Source organism: Chiroxiphia lanceolata, chromosome 1, assembly GCF_009829145.1.
Source record: "Chiroxiphia lanceolata isolate bChiLan1 chromosome 1, bChiLan1.pri, whole genome shotgun sequence".
Classification (NCBI taxonomy): Eukaryota; Metazoa; Chordata; class Aves; order Passeriformes; family Pipridae; genus Chiroxiphia; species Chiroxiphia lanceolata.
Window position 1 is genome coordinate 49,233,172 of NC_045637.1, and position 18,474 is coordinate 49,251,645.

An 18,474-nucleotide genomic window follows, 5' to 3' on the forward strand; every position below is an offset into this window, starting at 1 on the left:
ACATGTATCTGCCATATCTACATTTAAATGTGACCAAACCCAATTATTTAACATAACTAAATTAATGCTCATTGTTAAAAGTTATCCAAATAATTTGTCTATCCAACATTCCTATATGAGGTCGTTTAGTAAAAATGAAACAAATAAACCAACCCCTGCTGCTTTCTAGAGTAAAATTAAGGAAAGTTTTTCTTAAAATTCTTCACATCTGGTGCATCAGTGAGCTTGGGAGGATGTGAGACATTCCATGGTTGAATGCAGTTGAGACAATCTGATGCAGTGTCTGAGAGAAAACAGAGCTGGACTTGACTCAGCAGCTCCTCCCCGATCTCACACGCCTGTTTTTATGCTATCAGCACTGACACATCAGTGCTCACCCTCATGTCCACTGTCCTATACCCAACAATACTGCACCAAACTATGCTGGAGCCTGCCTTCATGCACTGAGAGATTTCTAATGGGCAGGAGGTTTGATATGAGGGTAAATAATTTTTTCTATATCTACATGTGCACTAATTGCAGCTAGCTCAGAACAGAGCTGGTTAGATTCCCAGCAACGAGCAATCTGTACATCTGTAATACCATATTCCAACCCTCTCCTTTTTTCACCTGTACAACTGGAAAGATACCAGTGTAATTCTTAAGTTGCCTACTTCTCTCGGCAACCTTTTGAGGTCTGTTTTGGATTGAACTCCACAGAATCTTAGTATACTCAAAGTACGTACGTATTTAGCTGCTATACCTTCTCCTTCCCCATCACCATAACAAGGAAGGAAGTTCAAGTTGGTAACGGCCACTCTCAGGCTTCCCCTCTACCTCACCGAATTTGCCACTCTATACAGACATTTTTTATTTAATTTCCTTAAAACTTACTATGGAGATTAGAAGACACTATTAAAACAGAGTAATTTCAGAATTAAATCTACAGTAGAACATAAAATAACAATAGGAGAATTTCCTAAAATTTAGATCACCTGCACCTCCAGGCTCTATCACAACTCAGAATACTCTGCAATGATTCAGATACTAAGGCCTCCTGATTACCACCCAACACATCTGCACTACTGCTATGCTTCTTCAAAGATAATTTCCCAATCCCACTTCAAGTCTTCTTTGCAGTGGCCCATCACTGAACTAGAGGAGATTTGCTAGAGTGAGAGCTGCCTTACAACAGAGTTGGAAGGCAGCCCTCACATTTCAGTCTGTCTCCTTACAAAGATACATGAACAAGGCAATCATTTACTGACCACAAGTAAAAAAGTATCCATGTTATAGCTTTTAATAAAAAAAACTAATATGGGCATTCACTCTGGAAAGCAAAACTACGATTACTGTGAGCTTCCATCAAAGTAGACAGAAATAGAAGTAACAAAAGCAAAATTTCAAAGAGGATTGATTTTAATACTGCATCACTTAACTGTGCAGTGAAGGACCCAGGGAAATTCTGATCATTTGTTCAAACCCAGAAGCTGAACGTACAAGAAAACCCTGGCAATTCAAGCAAATAATCTTGTTCCCTGTAGTCATCCAGGTTTCAAGAGATGTACGCAGAAACATGACACAGGATACTCAAGAAGAACCAGGGCCTAGGTCCAGCAGACTGGTACAGTAAACACTACCCACTTCTAATTAAGAAAATAGGTGACTATGGTCATTTACATACATACAAAAACAAAAAAAAGTAAACCCTGAAAAGCAGATTGTTACTCAGTAACTCTTCGGAGCCAGAACTGCACACTGAGTTGAAGGCTCTGCTAGTAAAAATATAAGCAGATCATTCAGTACACCAGATACCACATATTTGGCCTCCAGGTGGGTCATGACCCCAGAGACTTTAAAGGAGAGGAACTGAACTGGAGGATGAGGGAGGGGGTGAGTGTTGTTGTTATGGCTTAAAGCAATTTCACAATTACCTGATAGTGAATGATGAATCTGATGCAAACACCCTCCATTAAGTCAGCTCTATCAAGTCCTTACTTTGTGTTTAACCTAATAATGTAATTGTGTCCTCCAAAACACATAATCTGGCTTCTGATCTGGCCTAACCCCACAGGAAAGTTTCTCTTCAAAGGAAAAGAAAGCAAGTTCCTTCACAAAGGCACTGCTGGGCCCAGCATAGCTCCTGTATCTGAAAGGGTTATCTCAGGCAAAGAGAGACCAGGCATCTCTTTGCACTGTAGAATTGTTTGGAAACTGGTTCCTTCAGGTACAACTAGCATTTTTTTTTTTTTACATCGTTCTCATTCAGTTTCTGGTAGTATTATTTTTCCCATTAGAGTATCACTGGGATGTATCATGAACATGCATGTAGCAGAAAGGATGTCAATTAATAACGACAAAAACAAATGTATACGCAATTGCAAGTATAGACTTCAAAGTCAGAAGTCCATGTACAGCATTAACTGTAACATTCAGTGGGGAAGACCTATGTGTGAGTCAATACAAGACTGCAAGATGGAGTAGTCTCCTTAACAGGTCCATTATCTCACAACCTTTGTAAGATCCCTTCCTCCCCCCACCCAGTTCTTTCAAGATCCTGAGATTCTGATCCCGCTTTTGTCTTGGTTAGGGATATTTACACTCAAATTTAAAAGAGCTTACAATCTTATGTTGCAAGTGACAAATAACTCGTTCAGAACATCTTTCAAGAAAAATGAATTAGTAGTTTGCACTGACTCTATTTACAGTGCAGTTTCCTTTCATTTTTATTTTTCATTTTATTTTGAAGAAAATATTATTAGCATCCAATACAATTTAGAATCTCCTCTTTCAGTCTGATGTTGCCACTGCTACGTCAGAGGAATGGGAAAGATCAAGAACACCTATTTTTTCCTGACGAGATTCTTCCTCTTACTGTTCAATAGTATCTGTACTTGAAGTATTACATCAGATTATCTGGAATTTGGACAATTTTCTTGGACAGAGAGAGACAAATGCATACAAAACATAGCTACATGCAGGATGGTGGAACAAGGCAGCTGTTTACCCACAATATGAAACAGAAAGCAAATCAAAAGTGGTGTTAACATGGAGGTTGCTATGCTCTTATTGCTCCATCCCTTCCCCACCAAGACTATTCCCACAGTCCTCAGGCACAGCTCACAAAACAATAAACATAATAGAGGTAAAATTAACACCTGAATACAGGGTGGTGTTACTAAGTTGAACTTATATTAATGTAGCTATCAATTTTGAATCACCCCCAAATACTACAAAAATTAAGTCTGGATTACATTTTTAAAAAATCAGTAATTTAGAAGTTTTTAGCTTTGCAGAATAAACCAGCAATGATCACAAAATCATAGAATCATAGAATCAAAAAATATATTGAGAGGTGCAATGGTACAGAAGTTAAGCAAGTTAAGATCAAGTTTTACAAAATGGCAGCTCAATATTTTTAAGTTACAAGGTCAGCGCTTGTGTTTATTGCCTAACACAGTGCATATTCCTTCATCTTTCAAGTGTTCTGATAATACCCTCCCAGAATCTTTAGCTGTGATCTTTTTCGAAGCCTGAAGTTTTAAAACACTATTTTAGAGTTAAGTCTGTATAGTTAAACTACATAAATCTAAAACCTAAAAGTCAGCTCTTCTTATCCCCAAAATGGAGCTCCAAGTCATTTGACAAGATTGCTGCACATGAGACTTCGTGAAAAGAACTGTAAAGACCTTGCTTTACTTTTTTCCAGGTTATGACTCTCACTCAGAAAAAAGGATTCCAAGTATGTTGAACACTTATGGAACAGTGTAGTCTGTGCACTGGGGATGCTCAACACATTCCTCTAGCGAGGTCTGAGATGATTTAAGATTAAGTGTGTGCCAAACTTCATTTGATGCCATTTCCTCAGAGAACAGATGCAACAAGCAGATGAAAGAAAACACGTGACTTCACTATTTCATGTATGCAAACTCAGCTACATTGACTACACAATACATAAAAATTATGGAGAACTAGTTTCTGTGAATAAATGATGCTATGCTAGAAGTATTTAAAGTAATATATGCCTGCCTGGATATGGTGAACTACATGAAAAAAATACTATAAAGAGACTGGAACATTAACGGAGCAAAATTGTAGCTGATACTATTTGGTGTGGTACTTGAAAAAAGGAATGTCTTCTGATGACTATTTTAAATGCATAGCTCATTTTCATGGGCAAAGGCTGACTTATGCAAATGAGCATTTGTGTGTAAAAAGGCACTATATGTTCTGTCACCAGTAACACGCACCCATACATTAATACTGTCTCTTTTACACTCTCATTCACTCACCCGCATCTGTTTACACAACCCTCCCCTCAATCCTGAGCTTTTGTGAATATAACATTTACCTAATTATTCCTCCTCTGCCTTCCTACTATGGAAAAAGGAACTTAATTAGAAACCATAAATAAACCATATTTTGTATTTATAGTATTGAAAAATATATATTTTTTTTAGTTTTCTCCCATTGCATCCACTACTGTTATCATCGAAATGTCAAAGATACAGGGTTGTAGACAATGACAGGAAGTAACTGTCTGACCATAAAGGCTATGAAAGAGTAGAAGCCTTAATAAAAATTGAATTGCCAGTAACACAAAAAGAAATGTTCATTAGTATATAACTAAGAATGAGAAGATTATATAGTGAAGTACAAACCTTACATGTATAGGTCTATATCCTTCATGATATAAAAGCTTTCAGGAGTTAATTACGTGAATCTAGCCTATTCTGACTGCACAAGAAAATCACTAAGGAGCACTGTTGAAAATCTCAGCCTGCTTCCTTAAAACATGCATGCTCACACATAGCTTTCTCCACTTATGTTCTCTGCCCTAAATCAATATGACTATTCACCACATTATTAAGGTCAGTGCAATACAACCAAATCAGTAATGGTACTTAGTCCTAGCTGTAGGGTCAAGGCATATTTTTATTGTGTAATTTTGATTTTGCACTTAGTTGTTCTTCTAACAACTTAGCATGTTAGCACAGACAGGTAGTTATGCATTTGAATCACCTCTGCGCCCAGCAAGATCAGAGAACAGATCCTCCTGGAAACAGGCACATGGAAAATAAGGAAGTGACCGGTGACAATCAACATGGCTTCACTTAGGGCAAATTGTGCCTGAAATTTGGTGACCTTCTACATTGGTAGAAGGTAACCCTACAATGTGGTTACCATGGTGGAAAGGGATGTCATCCAAAGGGACCTCAACAGGCTTGAGAGGTGATTCCATGCAAACCTCATGACATTCAACAAGGCCAAGTGTAAGTTCCTGCGCATGGATTGGGACAAACCCAGGCATAAACACAGGCTGGGTGAAGAATGGATTGAGAGTGCCTACAAGGAGAAGCATCTGGAAATTTTGGTGGACAAGAAGCTCAGCATGACCCAGTCATGTGCACTCGCAGCCCAGAAAGCCAACTGTATCCTGGGCTGCATCAAAAGAAGCACAGTCTGCAGGTCGAAGGAGGTGATTCTGCCCTTCTCCTTCACCCTTGTGAGACCCCACCTGGAGAACTGTGTCCAGTTCTGGAGCCCCCAACACAGGAAAGATATGGACCTTGTGGATCAAGTCCAGAGGAGGGCTATGGAGAAGATCAGAGGCCTGAAGTACTTCTACTGTGAGAAAAGACTGAGAGAGTTGAAGCTGTTCATTCTGGAGAAGGCTCAAGGCAGACCCCCAGCACCCTAAAGGGGCCTAGAAGAAAGCTGGAGAGGGACTTTCACAAGTGTATGAAGTGATAAAACAAGGAGTGGCTTTAAACTGAAAGAGGATTGAGTTAGGCTAGACATTAGGAAAAAATTCTTCGCTATGAAGATGGTGAGGCACTGAAACAGGTTGCTCAAAGAAGCTGTGGATGCCCCATTCCTGAAAATGTTCAAGGCCAGGCTGGATGGGGCTCTGAGCAACCTGCTCTAGTGTAAGGTGTCCCTGCCCGAGGCAAGATGGCTAGAACTACGTGATCTTTAAGATCTCTTCCAACCCAATCCATTCTGTGATTCCATGAATTCATTCAGCTATCACTCTTCATAACACAAAAGATAAAATTAATGTAGTATATAAGCAATTAACGTTATAACATAAGCCCAAAGTTGTTTCCCAAATAATGTATTCAAAATTGGTAACTGTTCCCAAATCCAACATATTTTTATTGAAACTTTACTATTTTTATATACTTTTCATACATAAGTGTACAGTCATTCACTGACAACACATACTCTGTTAATATGCAGATCTTACTGCAAGCTATTGACTAACAATTATATCACCAATTAAAAAAAATTATTCGGAAGTATTAGAGACAAAATCTGTGTATTTATGTAGTTTACAATAATCTATAAAGTAAACTATATCATCTCAGATGCATCAGTTGATTTAAAGCTCTGTTTTCAATGGAGATTTAAAGTTTCTTTCAATGGAACACTGTTTAATATTACACCATTTAAAAAAAATAATTTCTATGACTGGGAAGCTCAGTGAATAGTCTTAGCATATCTTTCTAAATATGAAACACAAGTCCATATTTGTCAACCATTTTAATGCTGGTAATTATCCCTGATTGCTGTTATGAATTATTTTTTTGATTTTTTTGTTTGTTTGTTTCCAGAGGGGTTTCTTTTATCTTGAGAAAGTGACAGGGGAAGTTACCAGTGTTTCAAAAGAGCCATATAATGCCATAAAAAGGAGCATTAATAATGGCATCTCAATTGGCATTGCTCATGAAAAAGAAAGGGATAATGACCTATTAAGCGTATGTGGTCTGGGCACGTAGAAGAGGAGCACTTCACCTACAATCCCAAGCACACTTTGAATGCTTTCTCAATGAATTTTCTGACCAAATCTTCGACACGACTGGACTAACAAAGACCATCATATGAAGCTAATGATATTAAAGTAATTTCTAACCACTGAGTCTGCTCAACTTCTTTGTGTTCATTTTTTTCCCTGCAAATTCTCTCTAACTGTTTCTCCTGTAGTTCCTTCATCACTCAGTACTGTAAGTACATATTCACCTGCCTGGTGTTGTCTTCAATAGGACTGTGGATTAGGAGTGTGCATTATGGCTTAGCAAACCATGTATCTAAATTACTGTAAATCCCTGGGCCACTAGGATGCAAACTTAAGATTTAAACATCATAGCTTATGCTATTTATTTATTGTAGGCACAAGCTACCATTTATACAGGAATTTATGCTTGACATTTTTAAAGTTTTTTAACCAAGATAACGCTATTTGATAGGAAAGCAGCAAAAAATTCACTACTAAGATACAGAAAATAGAAGCTAAAATGTAATCCATTCTGACACATCTCAACATCAGACTGTAAAGTAGAGCATTAACAAGAAAATTCTTAAGAAAGATCATCCTAGGTATTTATGTCTGCAATAAAGGTGTTTTCCCCATGTTCTTCTCTTTAAAGTTTTCTCAAGTGGAAGAGCTACTAAATAAGAGAGGCAAAGAAATTTTTACTGCAAGCAATATAAATGAATTGCTATTAATTTTGCAGAGATGTTACTTGTTCTGAAAACTCTCAACTCTAAAAGCATGTACTAACTGATGCTAATAAAAATAAATCTTTTTGAAATAATAGGCATAATGGCAATACAGATTATATTAGCTCTTAAAACTTTCCAAACAAAGATGACCCAATTCTTCAGGAATATCCACTTAGTATTTTCTTTTTCCACAGAATTCATCTTATCTGGTGCATGTTCTTGTTTTTGACAGCTATAATAGGGTAAAAATGAAACACTGGAGTAAAACTTTGTTAACTTCAACCTTTTATTTTGCTACAAGTAATTTTTTTCCCCACTCCGAAGCTGGCAGATTTGGAGATGTACCATGGCAGTTCTTCAAATATGCAACCTGAAAGTAATTTCAGGGCTACCAATTAAAAAAAAAAAGAAAAAAAATGGTCTCTGCAGCCAGAGTGCATCCATGATTCTGTATAAAAGATAACACCCTGCATCCAAATGCCTCTCACATGTCATTTCCTTCATCTGTAGAGTGCATAGTCCTGCCAAAAGCACCATCCACTTTTGTTCCTCTCCCTCTGCAGGAAGATTATTAAACAAATCCCTAACACGTATTTCTAGATTGAAAAATAAAATTAAATCAAGGTGAAATAAAGTCAGTCTTAAGTAATCAAACTAGCCTTCACTAATGCACTTGGATAGAAGGTTGGGTAAGTTGTTTGTTCCTCACATTCTCTGAAAAATTACTGTTTTCCTCCCTAGAGCCCTGTCTGAAAACAAGGAAAGTTTGAAAGATAAATCTCCTTTAGTTTCCAAGGCTCGGAAACCATCATCCCTAAAAAGGAACCAGCAAAGGTGGAAACGAGACCCTCTTCTTTTGCAGAGGGTTGTGTCAAAATGTCTGTCAAGTCTACTCAGAGCACATTCCTGCGCAGCTCTTCCAAAACCACCATTTTCAAATAAGTCAAAATGATCATGTTTCTGCTCTTTTGAACTCTAAATATGTTTTAGAAAGGAACAAACAAGTATTTTCTTATCTGAAGTTTCCACGTAGTCTCTAGATAGAGAGGCATACCTAACACTGTTCTTCTGCAGTCGCTTGTAGCCCATGATGCAGTGACAAGAAAAAAAACCAACACAGCGAAGCCAGCTGCTTTCATGGCCATTTCTGCGCAAAAAGCAAAGCAGTGTACAAACTCTGCACTGGTCAAAACCATAACTATCAGCTTAAACCTACAAGTAATGTCAATTTAATACAATTCGGACATTTTTTGCAACTTCTCTGCTGCTGAGAAACAGTATCTAAATTGCTCATAGAATTTCTATTTGAAAAACCAATGAGCTTCTCATACATAATTTTAGTGGAAATGAACTTCCAAGTGTGGAGTGCTTCGTAGAGTTCTTTCTTCTCCACAACATGTGTTTGTCATGTGTCAAAGCTGACTCTACTTTCTCCCCTCCCCAGAATACCACAAATTCCTCTATAAAATAAACAAAGCTCTGCCCAGAATCTCTGAAATTACCAGAGGCAACCACGTTTGAGATCACAGATGCACATCATTACTGGGCCTTCTGCAACATCCCAGATTTTAGTTAAGATGAAATTTGCAAGAAACAGGCAATCAACAGAACAGAACTGGAACATCATATTCAAGGATATATCTAAAAAGAAGAGTTTTGACACTCAAACTACCTTTTCTAGACACTTAGGAATCTCAAAACGTATTTGTAGGATAAATGTCCACAAAAGACATTTTTATAATGCCATTTATGTCAAAAAAAGAGCCCCACCTTTATCTTTACTCCACTAGAAATGCAAAAATTCAAAATTACATACTATTAACACTTAGTAGGAGAAGAAAGTAATTTTCTATTTCTAATGCTTATCTTCTGCTGTGATGCAACTCATCAGCCACCAAGAACAATTGTGTATGGGGGTTTTGGTCACATGGGGGTTATGATCATAAAATACTTGACTTCTTGTAGACATTATATGTGCTTCTCTACTTTCTTTTCTCCCAAAAGTATTAATGTTGTTTACAGGCTGAGCTTAATTTACCTGCAACATAAACATGCTAGCAGAGGCAATCCTGATTCCCAAAGCTGGAAGCAACGCAAAAAATTCACAAGTTCTATGCATTCTTGACAGTATGCATATAAAACTTCCAGTAAATCCTGATTCTCAAGAAACTAGGGCTCAAAATATTTCTCTGTGACTGTTGCCACAGCAGGTTATAAATTTTATGCATAAAGGTGTCACTGTGGGCTACAATCCACTTGAAAGAAAAAAAAACAACCAAACACCAGATAAATAAACACTTTATAGGTACAGAACATTTTTTTTCTGGTAAATGAGTAAAAAAATCTTAAAAACCCATCTAAATTAATTTTACATACTTTGAGTAGTTAAATTCTGGAGTTGCAAATAAAATTAAGCATTATAGCACAATATGTACTTATCTAAGCAGTTTTATTGGACAGTTTATTTTATACGGCCCCTAATTTTATATTGATATATATGTAAAATATGACAGTCATTATCTACAGGGATAAAGCTAAAAATAGGCTCAAAGAGACATCTCATTGAATTTCTATAGCAAATGCCAGTCCAACCTCATTGATAAGTATATCACCTTAGTCCTTTCTTCATTTGTTATTGCCTTATTGCACAAGCATGAAGCTGAAGCCTAGAAAGTCAAAGTTATGGCCTGACCTTCCATCTCTATCCTATCTGGCTGCTCCCTTGTGTACCCCTCAAACACACATGCTATCATTTCCTGATGAGTTTAGAAGGGGTTATCAGGAGAATTTCAAGACATGTGTCAGTTTTGTAGTAACCTGAATGCTATACAAACATCTTCTTTGTTTAATAGACGATTTGTGTTTTAGTAGGTTTATCCATTCCCAACTTTATTTGTTTAAAGGTGCCTTAACCTTGATGTAAATCAATGCTAAGCATCTGTTAGAGTACTTCTGAAGAGTTTAAAAATTAAGCTCAACAAGGAGCTATATTTTGCAAGTGGGTTTCTTTCAAAAATAAACCAAACCTACTTGTCAACTTTTTTGCTCCTTTTCCTCCACCCCTTGAAAATTATACAATTTTTTCCTTTTTCACTCTTATTATAGAGTCCTTTTAAAGATCATGATGAAACACCGGGTTAGTCGCTATAAAAACGGCACCACTGCTGGCTCCCAAGCACCTTTTTCTTCCTAATACAACAATGAGTGTTTTCGTAAGACAGTAAGGCCAAAGACTCGGAGGCCCCGGGCTGTGCCTTGCAGCAACCCCCCCTTTCAAAGGAAAACAAAAAGCACTGAACCTTTTCTGCCACATGCCCAGTCCTTCCCCCACCAACTCTGCGGTGAAGACAGCCATTATTACATTTCCTTGCGGGTTATTTACAAGGTCTTGGCTCTGACATTGATTTCTTATCTGTTTCTATGACAAATGTTAAGTGTTAATAAGCTGCCCTTTTAAAGAAAGATAATGCTAAACAAATTATAGGAATTAATTACCCCAAACCTATTCTTTTCTGGGTTTTTTTGGTTTGGTTTTTTTTGGTTGGTTGGTTGGTTTTGGGTTTTTTTTTGTAAGCACTGAAACAAGAACAGCAAAAATTACTTAAGACGGGAAAAAACCCACACTTTTTTTTTAAACAATTACTAAGTATCAGCAGATTAAAAGTTACAGTTTGAGCCAGGCAGTACTCTGAAAATCAAAAGCAAATTTATCGGGGAATATAGAATAACTGGGCAGGTGCAGCTCCCTAAGGAGCAGCTTTTTAAATCATAAATGAAGATTTAACTTTTTCAAATATTTTGCTCATGGTATAAATTTTAGGATAAAAGGTAAAAGCTCAGAAATCTTTTCAGAGCCATTAAAACGATAAACATTTGAGATTCCCAAAGTACACTTCTACTCTAACTGTCCTTTCAGACCCGCATTGACTGCACTATAATAGCTGCCAACATTTGGTGAGGATTAGCCTTTCATTTAGACAAAAGCAAGCATTCCTTAGCTAAATCAGCACTTTTTGCCATCAGACTCATAAAACCTTTTCACAACACAGATTTTCAAGAGAATCCTTTAGGGTTTTAGGATGCTGCTCCTTTTACTAAGTAACAAAATACACCCCAGGGTGTCTCATTGACCGCACTCAGCTGTCCTTTGACCTCTGCAATTGTTTAGCCTAACTTCAGGGCCACAGAATCTGCCTCCCCCCTATCAAAAAGGCTAATGTTGCTTCCTCCTAGCACCTGGCGAAGCAAGATCCTAGAGGTTCCCCCCTCTTCCAGACTTATACCATATTCCAGATGTTGCCAGGCAGGCAGGTTTTGGGAACCCACGAGCGCCACTCAGAACCCGGGCTGTGGCCATGACCCGCTTGCTCCGCTCAGGGCTGCCCTTGCCCCAGGGATACAACAGGTCATAAAGCAGGAATAGATCTTCAGCCTTCTGGGTTCGCTGGCTATTTAAATGCAACAAGAAACTATGTGAGCCCAATATTGTGTACTGAGACAAGCCTCCCCCCTTGTAGAAGTCAGGAAAAAAAAGACGTGTGAGAATCTCAGTTGGAAGCGCAAATCTATCCCAATCATTACAAAGATCTGCATTCTTCTTCCCGTTTGTTTTAAACCCTTTGAGAGGACAAATAAACAAACAAACATTCACCCTCCAAGAGCATAAAGCATATATTTAGCTAGTGGCTTAGGTATTTGCAGAGCCTCTAAGTAAAACAGCAGAAGAAAATTGTTACAGCTTCAAAAGAACTGTCATTAAATAATGAAATTGACCTCATTGTGAACATTTAAGAAAAAATGGAAGCACAAATCAGCCCTCTCCGGAGAAAGCTGTTCAATTATATGAACTGGATTTCAAGATTTTTTTTTAAGAACTTGGATCTTTTATATGCTTTAAGCAAAAATAAATTCATTATTTACAGTCCACATTGTTCCTAAAATGCAGTTAATGCAAATGAAAGCACAGATGCTGAAAACAAACACACAACATATTGCCTATTAGGAAGTGCAAGCTCGGTACCTCTCAGATTCCTTTTAACCTATTTGAAATGCAGTCATGATTAAAGGATGCAGCTAAGAGTTTGTGAAGCCTTGCTGCAAAGTCGTTTAAAACTCCAGAACACCTGAAAAATAAAAAGGGAGAAAAAAATTAGAATTACTCATGCCAGCATATAGTTTATAACAAGCCAACAAAACCTGCCTGTGGAAACCTGGTTTAGAGTGAAAACCGAACTGGGATAGGGAAAGGAGGGCCAACCACTTCAAAAAGCACTTTTTTCTTTATAGGAATATTTGGTTGAAAAATGCTTGGTTGCTTCTCTATATTCTACCAGAAGTACAAGCTTATCACAGAATTTACACATTTTTGGCACTGCAGTCACTACGACAGATTAGGAATTTAGCACATTAATATGAGAAAATTAACTGTTGCAGAAACATTTAGAAAAAGACTATAAAGTAGAAGTCATTATTTTACTATTCATTTAAAAAGAAACAAACTAAATGGGTGAGGAGTTATCTACCTTGGAGATTAGTGTTCAAAATTAAATCTGATTTGGTTGTTTGCTCTTCTATGTGACTTTCCATAAAAGTATTGAAGTGAAAACATAGCTAATAGAAATTGCAGTTTTTAAAAGAAAATACACCAGAAATACCCCAAGGAATGGCAAAAATGGTATAGCAGGCAGGAGAGTAATGCCTAAATTACCTAGGGCTGTACAGAATAGTAATTAACATCAAAAAAAGGTTTAATTAAGTTATCATTGGCTGGACTTCGACAAAACTTTCCTAGGCAGACAAACTCATTTGATTTCTCAGTAGAAACAGACCATATTTTGACAAAAGATTTAAAGGAAATTTCTCTGTTGCTCACAAATGGGATTTTAAGGGTTTACTGCTGCCACAGGCCCACTGTCAAAACCAGAAAGCAGCTGTACACCTAGAATTCAAACTCCAGGTTTTAAAATTAAAGGCCTTTAAGCTTCCTCCCCCTCGTCTCATTTTCAAAAATCAGTCTATTTAGGAGAGCAGCTATAACCTCTGGCTCAGGCAAGGTTTCAGGTAGGACTGTGGTGTTCTGAAGCAAGACTCTAAACAACTCTATTGCCAGGGACCACCGATGCTGCCCCGCCCTGTGCACCCCCGCTAACAGTGAACCCATCACAGATGGCCAACAAGGTTAACACACGCAGCTCCCGACCGAACTGTAGGGCTCTGCAGAGACTCCAACGATTGCAGAATGTCAGTAATCCAATTCCAACAGCTCCTGGCTCTGAAATTGGTATTTTTCAGACACGTGCTGAACATTTCACCTGCTAGTAATGACATTTTTGTATTTTCTTCTAATTACACTCAAAGCTAAGACCTTTGGCCCTAGGCCACAGACCTCTATTCAGGCTGCACACATTCTCTTAAAGGCCCTGATCCTTTGTTGTCACTCTCAGTCTTTCATCTATTATTTACATCCATTGAGAAGAGAGATACTCTACCATTTGTGAAGCTTTAAAGCTTCTAATCATCTTAATTTCTTCGCCTTTCAACCAGTGCTTCCCCTTATGGACCAATGCCAACAGTGTGACAAAATAATTTTTCAAGCCAAGATCCTCCTGGACCCTTCCCAAACCTTGACACACACTGGGCTGTAAGTGCCTTTTGTCCTTTGCCGGCTGCTTTTGCAAACACAGACCTTTGCTCAGCTTGGGGGTGGGGGGTAAGGACCTGCTTGTCAGTGGATTCGAGGGAGTTTTCTCAGGGTTTACATGTGGGCTTTTTACACTACTTTCATTCTGTTAAAAAGTCTCACTTGGTTAGTTCAGCTACATCAGAGATGCAGTGAATCTTTAAAAACATTAAGTAGCTTCTGAAACACCATCAGCTATAAATTTTAAGTTTACTTTTTTTCCAAAAGCTAAACTGTTGATATACTGCTTTGGTTTTATTCTGTTACATGCCCATTCAAAACTGTCAGACTGTCACCTAATACTTAAGATACACAAAATATCACTAATCCTTTTCCTGATTATTTTGTCCTAACCTTACAATACAATGAAACAAAAAAACACAAATTTCTTCATCTGATGTTCAGATCATCTCCTTCTGATCCTTTCTTATTTACAAATGAAGTAGGAAACAAACCAACTGCATTTTTGTCAAGATGCAGAAGTTCTCTTCAGAATTTGTCAGCCACCAATCTTCATTTGCAAGACCTGCAGGATCTGCTAACATATGATCTGCTAACATCTTGGCTCGTTCTTCCCACTACCGTCTGGCTTACATTTGATTTCTAACAGTGCTTCCTTGTTGTCTGTCCCCTCTGAAGACCCCCAACCCCCTTGTCTTTTCTTATTTTCACCATTTGCTTCAACTAGCAGTTCACTTGAGACTCATCCATCTTACAGTGCCTAAAGTGACAGTTTGCTCTCAGGAAGGACCATACTGTTGAGCGAACAAAAGATAACATCACCTCTAAGAACTCGGGAAGAAATACAACTTCAACCCTAAGACACCGTTATCCTGCCAGACACAGCACCATAAACGTCTCCCAAGTGGAAAAAAACCCAAACCAAACCAAACCAAGAAAAACACCAAACCAAACCAAACAAAACCAATGACTGTGGAGAAAAGGAATCTGACAAAATTAAAGGCCAAAAATAGTATCCTTTCTGTCCTGAGCTGCAGTCAGTGATGTTGGTGGCCTTTTTATTTTCCTTTTTTTTTTTTCCTAATAGCCCATGGAAGAATTTTGTAGAATTTACCCATGATAAAATCAAGAGGCTCAGAGAGAATGGAGAAATTTCACACAAAAATTATTTTGGGATCCTACAGACTTGAATGGAGGAAGAAGGCCCTTTGGAACAGTTTCAGTGGAAGGTCACACAAGTCCTTCGACAAAACACAGACGTTACCTTGTTAAAATCTGCGCATCCTACAGACCAGCTGTTGCTCAGTTAAATTCCACAGGAATTCAGAATCATCATGCAAGTCTGTGCCCTTGACAAATACATACCGTAACCAGAGTAAGATTACTTTAATGTCACATCTGCTTGATAAATCTGCAATCTGCAGGTAACAACCCCTCAGTGTTTTGACATTTGAGCATATACCAATTAGAAAAAATTTAAATTTGAATGATGGATTTTCCAGCCAACACCCACATATCCATCTACAGAACAATGTCTGTTTCTAAATGAAAATCTGCCCTCTATGCCTAGTAGGATTGAACTAAGATTGCTGACTTGAAATATGTCCAGAAATTCTCTATACAGCTGGTGGAATGGGACTTGCTGAAGTGAGAAGAGTCCTGGCTGTTGCTAGAAAACTCTTACTCAACAAAGGAAACGTGATATTAACTTCTCCCAGTAACATGCTCGCAAAAGTGGCACCACAGAAGTGACATCCCTTCTTTGCAGTGAGATGCAAAGAATTCCCTTGTCTCTCAGTAAAGCTTTAAAAAGCATCTCATGTTCAGTTTTCAAACACTACAGGAAATAACCATCGTTAATAACCATCATTACAGTACATGAGACTGACAGCATGTGACATAAAAGCTAGAGTTGTAAAACAAAGACCAAGACAGGGGGCCTGTTAACCAAACATCTTCTGTTCAGTGTAAAGTCTGCGAAAAATCACAACATGGACTTCTTAAGCCTTATTTACTGATTGTATTTAGCCATATTTATTAATCTGTGATATGTTACGATTTTAGGTCCCTATTCTGATGTGGGTTCTTTCTATTGTGCTGTCATACCACAGACAACATCAAACCACCAGAGCAAATACAGAAGTAAGGTAAAAATACACCATTTTTAGATATAGGCTGTTTTCACATAGTATGCCACACTGTACCATTTTGGACATCCAATATAAGGAAAATAAACTAACAACCAGTTTGGTCCTTCCTAAAGAGAATCCCAGCTCTGGACCTCACACCACCTTTAGAGTTCCTCTCTGAGCCACTGAGTGATCTGACACTGAAATCTTTGATAAAATACCATTCAATTGGGGAAAACACAAATAGGAAACTCTACAGAAGACCATTATTGATACATGATTGAAAGAGTTGTGTGCAAGACTCTGCTTTCCTTTTCACATGCCAGCCTGCTCAGTCACACATTACTCTGGAATTCCAGTACTCGGCAAATGTCAGAGTCCAAGGCACACTGCAACTACCAAGAAGAAAAGCAATGAGAATGAGTTTGGGAGATGTACAAGCACATTCTGCCATGGTATCTGAATCCAATTTTCGCCACCAACTCTACTGTACTTTGAGTGTCATGATGCCCAGAAAAATTTCCTGAAACTCCTTCCAGCCCAAACAAATCAAAAAAGGAAATAAAGTCTGCACTTCACATCCTCACAGGAAAAACTCTTGAAAATATATAATGCTTTCATTCAAAATACTTGAAGATTTTGGCATCAGATATGGACGGAAAAAGTAGTAAACTGCATCCTGCCTTATAAAATCTGTACTCTGCACTCAAACAGTCTTCTTATCGTACATCCAGCCACGGATGTACATGGCTGGATCTCCAAATATTTATCACAGTAGAGAGAAGTGTTTATAGTTAATATGCAATCCGTCTTCTGCATGCTGCTGCTTTTAAATAAAACAAAATGTGAGGTAAAAGGCCAAAACTACCAGAAAGAGCCCTAAATAAAACCTCCGACATTACAACCATTTTGCTAGAAGAGACAAGGTGTAAAATAGGTTATTGGAGTCAAACTCCCTATGGAATAGGGCAGGCCAAGGGTACTGATCCAAACAGCAGTGAATAGTAACACAACTGTTGGTGTTAATGTGTTTAGGAGCTCCAGAATGCTTTGAAAATCTCTCATTTAATGAAAGTAACATTTTTCAGTTAAGCTGAACATTTTCACATGCATGCATATGAAATCAGTCCTCATTCAATGCAATTTTATCATGGAATAACTGAAATATTGATACTAAACTTACAGGTAACTTCTGTCATTACCATTAAGTTATTGACACTGAAACATGACCTTGAAATGACAGCTTCATTAATGCAAGTTTTACCAGGGAAGGTTTCAAAAAGCCCCGATTAAATTAACTACTTTTAAACACAATAGGATCAATATGTATGCAGAGAATGTACACCCCCATGGCAAGTTCTGCTTGCTTGATTGATCAAAAACAAAAAAAATCCTGTGGCTTTCCAGATCTCAGCTGGTGCCAGAAATCCACATAGAAAAAAAAAATCCATCTAAATGAAACTCTGAAAAGGTTTACCCTTCACCAGTCTATTTGCACTTCAAAAACTCTTTAAGTCCTTCAGCTAAACCCCAGGGTTGAACCATTTCAAAAATGAGAGGGGGATGGCAATGATTTATCTTCCTTCTGTGCTCTGGACAGAGCTGTAAAATCTGCCTGCTGGTGTGCCTGTGTGCTACAGGCTTCTTTTCAGGAACCTTGGCTATTTGCTGCTTTTAGAAATAACTCTGCCCAATTCCTTACTGCCCTTCATCTTCAATCTGATGCAAGTACCATTTACAGAGCGAAATTTTGATTTTTGTGGACTGGCATGCAAGCTGATGAAGCTGAATCAGCAAAATGGCCGAGCATCTGAAATCAGCATTTTAAAGGAAAATATGGCAAATCTTATTCATATCTGTAAGTATCAGCTCTTGCCTTAGTGAATTTGTGCTGAGGAAACACTTGTTTAAACAATCTAATTTAAGCCTATCCCTTATATTTACTAGTTTCAAAGACATTTTTAGCAATAAGCCCAAAATAATTTTCTGTTTGTAGATAATCAATGTGTTAGGTCACCCAGGATGCATTTTGTAGTCCTCTGTACATCAAGATACATTACCAATAGAAGGAAAATGGAGATTTCATGGGTCACAAACTTCTGGGTCACAAGGACCTTCAGTCCTGCTGTCAGCCTAGTAAAACTCAATCGATATACTCTTGCTTTATATGTCCACTATTAAAACCCCTGCACCTGAATTTCAAAATTATTTTTTCTGAAG

At 37.9% G+C, this 18,474-nt stretch overlaps 1 protein-coding gene across 10 annotated transcripts in view; it reads right to left on the minus strand.

The window, feature by feature from the left end:
* Positions 1 to 18,474, minus strand: part of GREB1L (GREB1 like retinoic acid receptor coactivator) — a 138,347-nt gene that overhangs the window by 67,001 nt on the left and 52,872 nt on the right. For 9 of the 10 annotated variants that reach the window (XM_032708562.1, XM_032708544.1, XM_032708570.1 and 6 more), the window contains exon 2: positions 12,506 to 12,608. The exons of the other annotated variant lie outside the window; for it this stretch is intronic. The gene's annotated coding sequence lies outside the window, so the exon portion shown is untranslated. The remainder of the gene's footprint in view (positions 1 to 12,505; positions 12,609 to 18,474) is intronic. 10 annotated transcript variants of the gene reach the window in all.